The sequence below is a fragment of the Archocentrus centrarchus genome, chromosome 7 (assembly GCF_007364275.1).
Source record: "Archocentrus centrarchus isolate MPI-CPG fArcCen1 chromosome 7, fArcCen1, whole genome shotgun sequence".
Classification (NCBI taxonomy): domain Eukaryota; kingdom Metazoa; phylum Chordata; class Actinopteri; order Cichliformes; family Cichlidae; genus Archocentrus; species Archocentrus centrarchus.
Genome location: NC_044352.1, coordinates 26844603 through 26857941, shown reverse-complemented (window position 1 = coordinate 26857941; position 13339 = coordinate 26844603). Strand labels below are relative to the sequence as shown.

The 13339-nt window shown below is 38.6% G+C and overlaps 1 protein-coding gene across 3 annotated transcripts in view; it reads left to right on the top strand.

Moving 5' to 3' along the window:
• Window positions 1-13339, top strand: part of LOC115783588 (oxysterol-binding protein-related protein 2-like) — a 32704-nt gene that overhangs the window by 2634 nt on the left and 16731 nt on the right. Inside the window, exon 1 of one of the 3 annotated variants that reach the window (XM_030734480.1) lies at window positions 5935-6043. The exons of 1 other annotated variant lie outside the window; for it this stretch is intronic. The gene's annotated coding sequence lies outside the window, so the exon portion shown is untranslated. Of the gene's footprint in view, window positions 1-5934; window positions 6044-11700; window positions 11797-13339 lie in introns of those variants that run through there. One more of the 3 variants, XM_030734482.1, reaches the window with a different exon arrangement.

The following is a 13339-nucleotide window of genomic DNA, read 5'->3' as shown; positions in this document are numbered from 1 at the left end:
CGTGTGTGTGTGTGTGTGTGTGTGTGTGTGAGAGAGATCACACATTCAGATTCAGCTGATAATATTGTGCAAAAGAAACATGCATTAAATGTTTTATTGTTTCTAAATCCTGATATTTGAAACACATCTGAGGCCACTCCAGTGAAACCTCACACCCTACAGGAGCATCCAGTCGGTGAGACCACACCACACCTCTCTGAATTAAATAGCATAAGTGGCATAATGAAATGTAACCAATGCTCAGGTACAGTATAAGAGGCTGAAAAAAAAAAACCCTCTATCCTAAATCCTATCTCCAGTCCAAGTTTTCTGAAGGAACATTATTCTGTGTTCACACGCTCTGCTGCATTCAGTTGTTTATCACTGTATTTGCTAAGTCCTCTGGCAGTGGTCTTTAATCAGTAGGAAGATATAGTAGGGGGGGGCATGCAGTCTTTAAATCATTCATGGCTAATGATCCTGCAGTAGCAGCCACAGAATTATGCCAATGTCTACTTTAAAGATCTGACAGTTACCTTGTAAATCACTGAAAGAGAAATATTAAGTAATAGTTCACACCCCTGGTCTGCTTTCCACACTCTGATTCATCGTAGTAATTTTGTTTGTAATCAGCTGGAATTTTTTTTTCTTTGTGTGCCGAGGAACTTTCATAAAGAAAACCTCGTGCAGTGGAAACAATGTATGTTTATTTTTGGTTAGTTTTGGCGATTTAAAAAAATAAGAACGGTTAGCAGGCAAGTACGTTCTGCTGAGTCAAGCTGACTGAAAAGTGATTAAAAAGAGAAGTGAATCAAGAGAATTAAAGGGGAAGGAAGGAAATAAATAAGAATATGAAACATTTTCTTGATTAGAGGCATATTTCACAACAGACATTTTGATGACATAACAATGTGATCTTCCATTTAGTGTCACAGTTATCAGTATGCATAATACAATGTTGTATTTCTGAGATAATGTAGCAGTCAGTTAGCTCTATAGATGTACACAGTAACAGACCTATGCTTTTGCAGTTCTGGCATGAGAGGATGTTTGCTATGAATAGGTCTTTACCAGGACTCTGAAACTGAGCCAGCTTAACAGAATTTAGTCATCACGAATTTGATTATGCAAATATGTCCTCCTCCTGCTATAACATGCCAAAGTCCATTTCATACCAGGCTTTTTTTCTGTGTGCTGTAATTGTATACCCTTATTAAGGATTCCAATTTAACATCTAAATTGCAGAATGGTTCTTTATCAATAAACCAACCATCCATTGTTGGTGGTATACCACATTCACTGAATATTAAGCAGACCACAAACAGCACCCATGTTGGCCCTCACAGAACCTATCAAGTACCCCCCCACCGCCCCGCCCCTTCTTCTAATAACCAGTGTTTAGCTAATTTATGAAGAGAAATGCAGATTTCTGCAGTAATAAAACCATCCTCTCTGTATTAATGCAGTTGGCAGCCAGCTGTTATTGTTCGGTAGGCTCTATGATACAAGGGCATCACTACACGTTATTTCCTGAATGTTTTTGATGCTTCGTTTTATTCTGTCATACTGGTAACGGATCTGTAAGAGAGCCAAAGTTTAGTGCACCATTACCTCATTCCGTTAGTCCTCACCAGTTCAATGTGCCCGTTTCAACAGATAGCGGCATCTGTGGTTTCAATATGTTGGTCTGTCATTTGCGTGCCAGTAAAATAACTCGTGATTAGCACTTTGAATGTTGCAGAGATGTAATTTACATAGGAGAAACTGAAACAATTGATGATGCACCATCTAGAGTCTTTTCTGCTTTTATTTTTCTGAAGTATTCAGAGTTTTCTCTAGCAGTTGAACATGTTGAAGCACATTTACCCGTCTGCATACTGCATATAGTGTCGTTACAAGGTCAAAGCCGCTCACTATCTTTCTGGACTACTTGGGCCACAGTATGTGCTTTGGTTATCTTTTTGTGTGAACATAGGGCCAAAATATGATTTACATTCAGAAAGAACATACTGATGTACAAGATATTTCTTTTACAAGTCTGCTGAGTTCACATAATAAAATCAAACAGCAATAATATAAGGGATACTTTGGCATGTTTTAAGGGAACAAAAAATGAATACCCTGCAATAAAACTCAGATATTATCAAGAATTAAACATCAGATGTATACATGTGTATCCAGGCCTTGATGTCTTATTCAAAAGCGTCATTGTCGTTAGTTATTCAGTTTTTCTCACGTATTAATTTAACCTTAATGAGAATGTAGGTTTGTAACAGTGTTTTTGGGAATAATATCTCAATTTTGCTTCATTACTGGCTTTCAGACGTTAAAAAGGTGAGCATAAACGAATGACACGACACTTGCGCCACGAGACTTCACATCACCCCGCTACCAGCCAATCCGTCATGGAATACTGGAGGGAGGTAACCCATGCAGACCAACCAGCATGTGCTTCTTAACAATGAGAATATTTCGCTAATTGTGAGCGAAAAAAAAACCCAAAACAAAAACACCCTGATGTGCCCCTCACTGACGTCCAGTCTGAGTGCTTGTCGGCTCTGCTGAGACGAAAAAAGACATCAGCAGAAAATTGCTGTCCTTGCACATTATCTTCAGCTCAGTAATTGGAAAGCAGTCTGTGTGTGTTGGTGGCTGTGAACCAGAGCTGCATCAGCAATGTGACTGCTACATTCTGCCTGCTGACATTAGTACAGGACAGATATTTTCTGCCATGACTTTCTCATATTATAGATTTCTTTATTGTATGCTATGGATTTAGTTGTGGTCTCAGTGTAATTATCACTGTGTATTTTTAATCAGTTCTGCATGTTTTATTACAGTGCTGCCAGAGTGGACCAAACTGCCCTGGGTTTTCCCTTTAAATGCAAGTTTAAAAGATTTTTTTTGGTACATATACAGATTTAATTTATTCAGTATCTTCACTTGATTTTGTATTGTTTTCATAGCATTGAATTTTCTTATTTGTCTTTACTCCATTTTGTGTATGGTGCTTTGTGACCACTTGTCTGTGAAAGGCTCTTTATGAATAAACATTACTTACTTCTGCAACAGCGTTGTCAACCTCGGCCGATTATGTTGCATCCCCCTGTGAGAGTTGCTGTGGAAATTTGTCTCCTGCAAGTAAAACGAGTCTCATGTGGCCTGCTTTATCTGGAATAACGAGTTTGTGCTCAACTTACTTCCCAGCAGGGTACACTAGGTGACCTATATATGATATCATCTCCCAGACCTTCTGTTGACACTGCTGGAGCTGCCTGAGGCTTCTCAAAAGTGTGCCATATAAGTAGTCCCATACATTGTTAAAATCAGACAATAAGCAAGAGTATAAGGCCTCCTCATTGAATTAGACCTCATCCAAAGACTGCTTATCTTGTAATTAGAAGAGGATCAAAATACCTTCATTACTGGAGTGTCTTTGAGCAAAACACTCAATTTAAACAATCATGAAGGGAAGCTGTTTCATGAGAGATGTTTTTCTGATAATAAGCACAAACAGAATACAAACAGTACTGAGCAAAAATCTTGAGCCACCCTGCATTTCTTCATATTAGTCAATTTTTTGTATGACCTTTATCTTCAGCACAGTCTGAACTCTCTCAGGCAGCTTTCTTGTCAGTCTTCAGGAATAGTTCTCCAGGTTTCTTGAAGGACATTCAAAGCTCCTCTTTGGATGCTGGCTGCCTTTTGCTCTGTTCTCTGTGCAGATGATCCCACACTGTGTCAATAATGTTGAGGTCCACCCTTCCATTGAGATCATTTCTGATGAGGGTTTGGCCAACAGTAGATGGATCATCTGAAGGGTCAGATGCAGCTCTCAGGTCCTGTGTCAGATCTTTGCTGGATTTGTTCCTATGTTTAAGGACATGACTTTCAGATATTGTTCATCTGCTGTAGATAATTTTTTTTTATTTATTTATTTATTTATTTATTTATTTTTTTTAGCTTTGCCAGTTCTTCCTTTGTTCCTCTCTTGTTCAGTTTCCTCATTTTTTTTAAAGGCCATGCTGCACACCATGCTGAAATATGCCAAGATTTCAGCTAAAAGCTCTTTGAGAATCACCTTGTTGATGCAAAAATACAATTTTATGCCTGTCAATATGTTTTATCTTTAAATTTTTTTGGCTGCTAGTAATTATGTGTAGATGCAACACTGAGTTAGGTGCATTTTTATGCTCGATCTGGTCAGTGTTAAGTGGCCAAAAAACAAAAACAAAGAGACTGAGTACTAAATTGCTGTGGGGCACTGATGTGTAGGTCAGTCAGGGAAAAACTTGAACTATCTTCTACCTCCATCTAGTGGTGAGAATGGGAACTTGGCCTATTAGGCAGAGGCAGTGCACGACAGCAAGTATAATACACCAGGAAGAAAAAAAAGAAAAAAGTTTGATTATTTGCATGCTAAAGATCAAAACATTGGCTTGACCACAGGTGATTTTAGAGGCTATTTAGCACAGCAAACATGAAGCAGACTATTCAAATGATTAGGTGTGTAAGGATTGATGTTGCGAGGCAAATGAAGTCATCCAAAAACCAGCTGCTTTAACCACATGGTGCACATTAAAGTAGAGACTTTTCATTTTTCAAGTATTAAAAGTTAAGACTTGCTAAACAATCAAATAGCTTGTTTGGACGCAACATAATTCTTTGATAATTATTTTTTTTAGTGAATTATTAATAGCGATGTGAGCATCTGTGTCTACAGTACACGATTGTGTCTTTGTGTGTGTGTTGCTGTGTACAAGCTGAACTCTGTGTCCCACTGTGTGCCTGAATAGAAACCATTTTCTCCTTGTGGTTCACTGTTCTCCCCCCCCCCCCCCCCCCCCCCCCCCTCCCGCCCCCCCCACAAAATCACACCATGATTATGTAACTCTGGGAAAAGAAACACGCTGACCGTCTGTCCCAAAAGAACAAATTACTACTGGCAACGAAACTTTTCTCCATCCAAGATTAAGATTTAATGGCACTACAGATTCATTTAGAAATACTCCCGGTACAGCAGTGCATCATCAGTCTGGTTGTGTGTCAGTTCTGAAACACTGTGGTTTGCTGTTAGTCTTTATATTCGTTTTATGTTTTATGTCTATTTGCATTTGTCTAGGGTTTAATAGAGATGGTTACCTACTGATCCTGCTAAACAAAATCAACAAGCTAATAATGCATCACATCCTGTTGTCGGATGATTGATGATGTTATGAGAGACAATTGGAAAAAGACAATTGAAAAAAATTGAACAAGCAAATATGCTCATAAGGGTACTATATTGTGAATGTTCATAATGTGGCTAGTTTTTTTCATATGACCCAGTTCTTTTCTAAGCAGGCTGCCTACTAAATTAAACAGATTAGCTATATTACTAATGGCAGAGAGGATGCAATCTATGACAAAGTAGGCGCCATATAAGCATGAAATGAACATCTAACCATATTTTCCTACAGTAGCCGTGTTACTGAGCAGCTGTGCATACTTAACCTTTAATAGAGAAACTTAAAGCAGTAAACCTCAGGTCTTGTCAGAACTGGAACTACAGTCAAACATTACTTACAATATCAAAATGCAAAAAGGTAAATGTGTACTCTATACGTGTTGGAGCAATCTGTCCTATCTTTATAATTTTCAAAGTAATTGTCATCATCACTGTTGTTGGTCACAAAACATCCATGAACCACCATATAGACGCCCTAAATTCCTGTCATTCTCATCATGTTAATTGTAAAGAAAAAAGTTATTTATTTTGGTCTATAATTAATAATTAAAGAGAATGCAGATTGCAAAGAGCCTTAACATAATTTTAAAAAGAAAGGAAAAAAAAAAAAAGAAAAAGCGCATGTTTTTTTAAAAAAAATCTGCTACTCAGTGTGCATTGTCATTGGTCAAGCGTTCCTGCGTTACATCTCATTGGCTGCAGTCCATGTCTATCATTCATCTAACGACGCCCCCATTGCCAGCGACTTCCGCTTCTGTGTCAAGCCGAGGCTACACAGTAAATTCTTGCTCATCTTTCTGGATTTGCAGAAACATTCAGCCTGCCCACGCCACCGAGGTAAGCTGACAGATATTTTGGTGTCCTTTCTATGGTCTTGTAGTTTATTTTCAGTGTCCTAAATTTTCCTTTGCCCTTTGTATACAAAAACGTGGCTAACTAGCATAGTTAGCCATCTTATTTTTCTTTAGCCCGCCCGCTAATGGTAACGCTAGCTGTCAAAAAGCTCCTGTCAGCTTGTTGTGTGTTTGCGTGTAACCCACATACTGATTTAAAACCTTTGTTCTCATTTACAGATTTTGATAGAGTTCCTTATGTTTTAATTTGGCAACTCAAACTGTATGCTATGATGTTAACAAGCAAAGAGTTCCCAGGCGCATATTTGAGATGGGCTGTCAGAGTTGGATGTTTTTAAGTTGTCAGTGAAGATTTAATTGATAGTTGATGATTGGATTTTTGTTTTTAATTGGTTATTTTTTAATGTCTTGTCAATGCAAACAGCTTGTGTCCAGGCTGCTGGTAAGAACCTCTCTGTGGTTGAATGTGAGGGAGTCAGCTGAAGAGAAAAGCATCTATCCGGGTCGAAACCGTGAAACTCCTCTCACCTGCAGTAGCAGCAGCGTTTTATGTGAAGCACGGTGCAGATTAAAGTCATTTCCTATCACATTTCACTGCCTCAGCAAACATTGGGAATGTTTTCCTGCCCGGTTGAGTTCTTCCCGACTCCATCTACATCTGACCCGCAGGAGATTAAACAAAGCTTTGTCTTTTAACGTCGGTCTACTTTAGGTCATTGACACAAGGTTTGCACTGACACAGTCCTCTGTCTATCTGCCCTCCCTGACAGACCTATTGTGCAGAGGCAGACAAACTAGTACTACTGCATGCTCAGTGAATTTAATATATTTCGGCTGTAACTAAGGAACTTAATGTAGGGAAGTGATACTGCAGTAGGGACACTTAATCTGCTTAGTATTGTTTGTACATTTGATATAGATCTTTTGTAGCTAAATCAGTAATAACTGACAGACAATACACAAATGTTTTGACTACTACAATCTGGTAAAGATAAACTATCTAAGCTGTAGATGAACTGACATTAGCTGGCAATTGGAATAGAAATTTCTTTGTTTTATAAGTTAATTAAAAATATGAAAAATTTTTTTTTGTGTGGGTAGTACATTAGACAGCGCAGTTTATCTGACGTGTTGTGGACACTGTGTAGGTCTGGCTTGTGGAAACTGGACATTGCCCATGGCAGTGGATCTTTCGGATCCTGGGGATTACAGGGTGTGGTCTCTTCTGTTTGATCAGATTGGGATCTAGGGACCCTGAAGGCCCAGTCTACACTGTGGACTATTTTTCATGTACATTGAAACATTCCTCGGCAGTTCTTGTGGTGGCGCAGGGCGCATTGTCCTGCCTGGAGAATGAGTGCCGTTCCCATGGGGGTCAGTTTATGTGTGGGTTTTGTGTGCCAAAGTATAAATGCCAGGAAGTGAGGTTTCCTAGCAGAACGTTGCATTGTAAGGATGCGCTGTGCGATTTACACCACGTAGCAGTGGTTTTAGTGTTGTGGCTAATCATCTTTTTCATTGTTACAGTTAAAGAGCACTTCCCTTTTCAAAATTTTGTTGCATTATCTACGGGGGTCTGAAGGTAGACTTTGTTTTCATCTTTACTAGTCTGTCCTCTCTGGAATTGCAGTTGTTGTCATTTAGTTATGGATCTTCCTCTCTGAGGTGCCTTAATTACCTCTCTGTAGTGTCTATGGCAATAGTCTCCATTTGAAAGGGGAGCTTTATGCCATGCCACTACCTTAGAGTAATGTAGTTCCGCTTGAGAGATACATAGATGAGTAATTGTCTTCATTGAGACAGTGGCTGCCAAGTTAAATTTTTATTCCACAAATAGTTGAGTGATGAAGTATGTGCTTTTTGTTTTGTTTTTTTCTTCCCCTTTCTCTACCTCTCACATTGAAGGTATGTAATCAGTGAGGTTTGTCTGTCAGCAAGACTGCACAAAAAATTACCAGGTTGAATTTCATGAAACTTGGTGGTGTGGTGGTACGTGGGCAGAGGAAGGACCCATTGAATTTTGGTGGATCTTTATCACGCTAAATTGGCAAAAACAGGGCAATTTATTGGCGTTAATGCCCTCCTAATACCCTTCAAGTTGAGTTCCATGATTAAATTTAAGCGAACCAGAAGGAGATGTTGCAAGATGTGTCCCAAAAGCCAGGTTTCAACACTGTTGAAAGGAATGTTGCAGCAGCGGGACGATCAAGACGTGCAAAAGCAGTAGTCATATTTGAAGGGCAGGGGAGGAGCCTCAGTGGATGCACATTTTCAGTGTGGTTTGTCTGTTATGTGCTACTGTACTATGTTACTACTACTAAGATGAATTTGATTAAACCTGTTTGAGAAGTGGAGCATGGGTGAAAAATATGTGAAATTTTAGTGCAGTTTTACAGCACTTTAAATTTGTGAGATAGGACTTTGGCCTTGGTGGAAGCTATGCTCTTCAAGCACCCTTTTGGTTTAGTCGTTTTGCTGCCTGTTAAGTTTTATCTTGCGTACTACACAGTCATTTATTGTATATTCTATCTGCATTTAAATCTTCAGTGTGTTGGTGAACTGGGTTTTAGGCAGATGCACTGGTACTTGTATAATGCTTTTCTACTTAATTTGAGCACTCAAAACCTTCATGGACAATAAAAACAATAATGAATAAATAATTCATGATAGCTAAAGGAAGCCAATCAACCACTGCTGTGATTGTCTCATGTTGTTAGAAGGTGCATCTGATCAGTGGGAAAAACTAAGAACCAGACCATTACTGATGTATTTGCCTGTGTTGATGAATAATTAAATATTAAATAGATCTGTTATTGTATATCAGACTGTATTGTAAAACCACTTTTTATATGTATTTCTATATGTATTTCAGTACAATTCAACATGGTTTCATTGGTAATCCACAATATTCAGTGACAGAGATGTTGCTGAAATGGAATGTCTTCCGCCTTAAAATTATTGGAGCTATGAGCTAAAGACTTGCGAGTTTCAAAGCTGGTTTGTTCCTTGTTTTCTCTTTTGTTTCTCACCTTTTTGTTTTTTGTTTACTGATAGTAAAGACACCAATGAAAGCAGTCTGTCAGTTTGTAATTGTAGATGCCCTAAAAAGTGTAATTGAAATATATTCTGGTAATGTGCAGCTTATTGACTATTCCACATAGGTGTTTACCAAATGACCCCAACACAAAAAGTTAGAACCCAGCCGGCCGAACCAGTCACATACCAACACAAATGCAGACAATGATGATCACACAACTTGCTTTTGTGCACGTTTTAGCCAAACTCAGGAGTGTCACTGTTTGTGTTAAAGGGCGCTTTAAGGGCGTTTGAATGCAAGGTGCTGAGCAGGCTTTGTTTCTGTATACACTGCAAAGGTAAAAGTCATACTAGCAGGTTCTTCTTCCTAGCAGGTATGTGTTGACTCGCACTGTGTTCAGTGCTGATTTGTTTGTGTCTGCAAAACCAGCCAACTTTTGTTAATATAAGGTCATATTTTTCTCTCTATCATTTAAACCCTCTATAAGCCTGTTTTGCATTAAAGAGAGGGGAAAAATGCAAAAGGATGAAACTGACAGACATGGAAAAGGAGATTTTTACTTGAGTCTACAGTTTTCACCACACACTTTGAATTCTCATGGCACTGGGTGCAGTTTATTGCTGGTTTATCTTCTTTACTTCCATTCTGCTGAACAACCAGGGGGTGCAATTCCTCTGTCTAGAAGGATGGATGTTGTTGTTGTTGTTGTTGTTGTTAGCACTTACTTTTTCTAAAGTGCTCCAGTCAGTGGATGTATTCACCAAGGTTAGTCTTGTGATTGAAGTAGAGTGAATTCGATTTCATACTTGTGGTATACTCTAATAAAGTAGTTTGTGGATGATTGTGCACTGATGTGTACTTCCTGTCCCCTGCCCTTAGGCAGGACCTACATTTCCTATTACAGGTAATTTACAAGAGATGATGTTCTTCTGTAAAGTAGGCAGTTGTGATGAAAACAGGAAGTATGGAAGACAAACTAATCTTGGTCATTTTAGCCAGTTACTCTTGCTCATATACTTTGTTCCGCATCAGTCTAGCACTGGTTTACTGTGTTGTGCAAGAGGCTTGAGCTTAAGACAATCATGTGGCAGCCTTTCCTGTGTGCAGACGTGTTTCTGAAGAGATAAGAAATGAACACTGCGTGAGCCAATTAAAATTATTTATGCTAATTATGAAGATCAAAATCCAAGATGGTGGATCATAGTGCAGAGTGGGAGAGTCGTCACATTAAGCAAGGCAGAGTTAGGTTTATTCCTCCTGACTTACTTGCTGTTTTTCAGTAAAGCACTACTTTCTGGGTGGCGAGGTATTTGAAAAATAAAGCACCAGTTCTTTGGGATGGAACTGGTTTACAACTACAACTACATCTACAGAGGACAAATACCTATTAACACTCACATCTCCATAGTGATTCTGTCCCTCAAAAACGGCTCCTGGTCCCTTTTTTTCTTTTCTGCGCTCATTAGTGCACAGGCGGCGCCCACAGCAGGCTGCTCTGTGTTGAACTGCCTCTAACACAGTGGCCTGTCTGTGATTCTTGTTCTCACTGTTGTCTCTCAGGCCACATTCACATCCTGCTTCCTTCTCTCAGATTGACAGACCAGACCCATTTCCTTCATCTTAACCTTAATCTCAGTCTTTGCTAGTCAAACTAGCTAGTCAAACAAGGGCATCTGGCATAAAATCTGTGCCAAATGAAATATGGCGATCCCTCCGCAGCGGCAGTTATTTTGAGAAATAAGGGATCAGTCGAAAGGATCCGCCAATAATAAAAAGGTGATGTTAATGTGGGAGGTATTTGCATCTAAAAACTGTTAGGGTTCTCTTCAAGTCCCATATTTGAGGCTTAGAAAATTCTACCAGCAGCTAGACAGAAATAGTGGCAGCTTACCTTACCAACTCTGATCGATCAGCAATAAAAATTCAGTGCTACATCACCAGAAGCACAGCGCTCCTCCAGACAACTGAAAAATATTGACCTTTTTTTGGTTGTTTTGTGTTTTTGCACCACCTAATAGAATTGTAAAATATTTGTCATACGTACTTAATGTTTTTTTTTTTTGTACTGCATCAGACAGCATGAAAATAGTGTTGTTCTTATATTTGTCATGTTTTGCCACCGTGGGATTAAAAAAAAAAAAAAAAAGGTTATTAAAAATTGAGTATTTTCCTGGGCCTTGGTATCGTGTTGGAAATTCTCATTACAACCGTGGTTGTGGGTAGACACTCAGCAGCGCTAATTTTAAATCAGTATTTCTGCTCTTACATCTTATAGAAGTAACACAGGATTGTGTATTAACATTTCTTGGAAATGATCATTTAAGAAGTTAAGTGCAAATTAAGTGAGTAATTTAGGTCAGTTTAATCTGAAATTTGCTGTCTAACGTCTTAGTTGTTTTTATTTTTTGTCTGCTATGCAGTTTCTGCCATCAGTAGTGTGTTCATGGGTGAAATTGACTTGGTACGTGTTTCAGTCTGTAGAGGTGTGCCACCTGTTGCGTGAAGAGAAATATAGAGGCGTGTGTATGCTGTATCAGTATGTTGCATGGCAACCTTGCCCTTTAATTTCTTTCACCTTGTCTCGACCTCTGGCAGTATCTTGACCCTCTCTCTTTGTGCGTTTTGGCTTTGGATGTTTTTGTGAGCCGAGGACAGCAGAGACAGACGTTACTTGGCTTGTGAGTGGAATGTTCACACCGGTAGGTTTGCATTTGAGGTTTCATTATAAAGCCTGTCACTAAATGTTGTACAATGTATCATTTAATGAAGGACTAGGAGTCAGGGTTCTAGCTGGTAGCGCCGACCTGTGAAATTTTTCTGGCTAGAACCCTAAGAGTGCAATTTGACGTCGACACAGTTTATTGTGTCGTAGCAATCGCTTCAGTTTTATTGATCCCTCATTTGACATTTGGCCTCAAATTTAGGGATAAATTGTTTTATGTTGTTTTTAAAAGTTGCCTATAAGACATTTTTTGAATGTCTGTCTTTGTCTTCAAAGAAGTAATACTCTGATGTTATTATTGTTGCTGTCATGAATTTATTATCCTTTTATCCAAATAGAAATAGATTAGATCATGATATAATGCTTTATTTTTTTGGACTTATCTCAAGCTTGAATACAGTGTGGTCTTTCAGCTCTTTGTGACCACAAGACAGTAGCAATATGATTGCAAACAGCATGTTTTTAACCAACTTTATGTATTATTTATAAAACAAAGTTTCATAACTTTTATTTTGCTAGTTAATATTTCTGGTGGGTAAATAGTTTAAATTAACAGTGCATGAACTAATGAAAAGAATCACATAAATGAGGAATGAAATAGAAAAAGATAAATGCCATGAAGGTGAGGGTGCCTTGTCCATCTGTGGTCCAACACATTATCTCTGTTGCACACACTTTTTTTTGTCTCTTTCACGTGCTGCCTTACATTGAGGCTATTTTTGGTAAACCATAAACCAAGTATGGAGAAGAGGGGCTGTGGTGCTCATATGGTGCCATGTCTGTCATAGTTACGTAATGACTCACAGGCGTCTAAGATCGAGCGAGTGATATGATCTGAGAGCTTGCTGCAGCCAATCGGAAAGCGCTCTCTCTCTCTCTCTCGCTGTCTGTGGGTGTTTGTGTGAATCTGCTTAATTTATCGGCACAATTCTGGAAAAAAAAGTAGATTGTTTAAAAACAAAAGATTATCAAAAAAACATCTAAACATAGATTGAAACAGCAATTTAGAAAATAAGTTTTAGAGTGTACAAATAAAAACACTGGCTTGTCAGGGATTCTGAAGAATTTATTTTCACTGTCATCTGTTGTTGTTGATGTTGATATGACATCCAGGGAAACATTTGTTCTACAAAAATATAAAAGAATAAGTTAACGTAACAGCACTGTTCACAGAATACATCAGAGTACTTGGAATCAACAATTTAGACAGTCTTTAATTTCCAAGTATTCTCCTCAGTTCATGCTGCTTTTTCAGCACACAAACCTAATTATTCAGCTCATCATGTGCCTCTTGAACTGGGCTTCAGAAAACCTGTAAGGAGCATTGTCTGTTTGACGTCTTACAAAGACCGGCTGCAGCCTGAGGGTAGTACATAGATCATCAATGCTGGTCGTCATACTTTTTCTCAAGTGCTGCATCATAATCAAAAGGAATTTTCTTATGATCTGGATAGGTTTAACCAACCTTATAAAATGGGTCTGCTTTTTAATGGGTTGTGAACAAAGATGTGAGCTTGGAG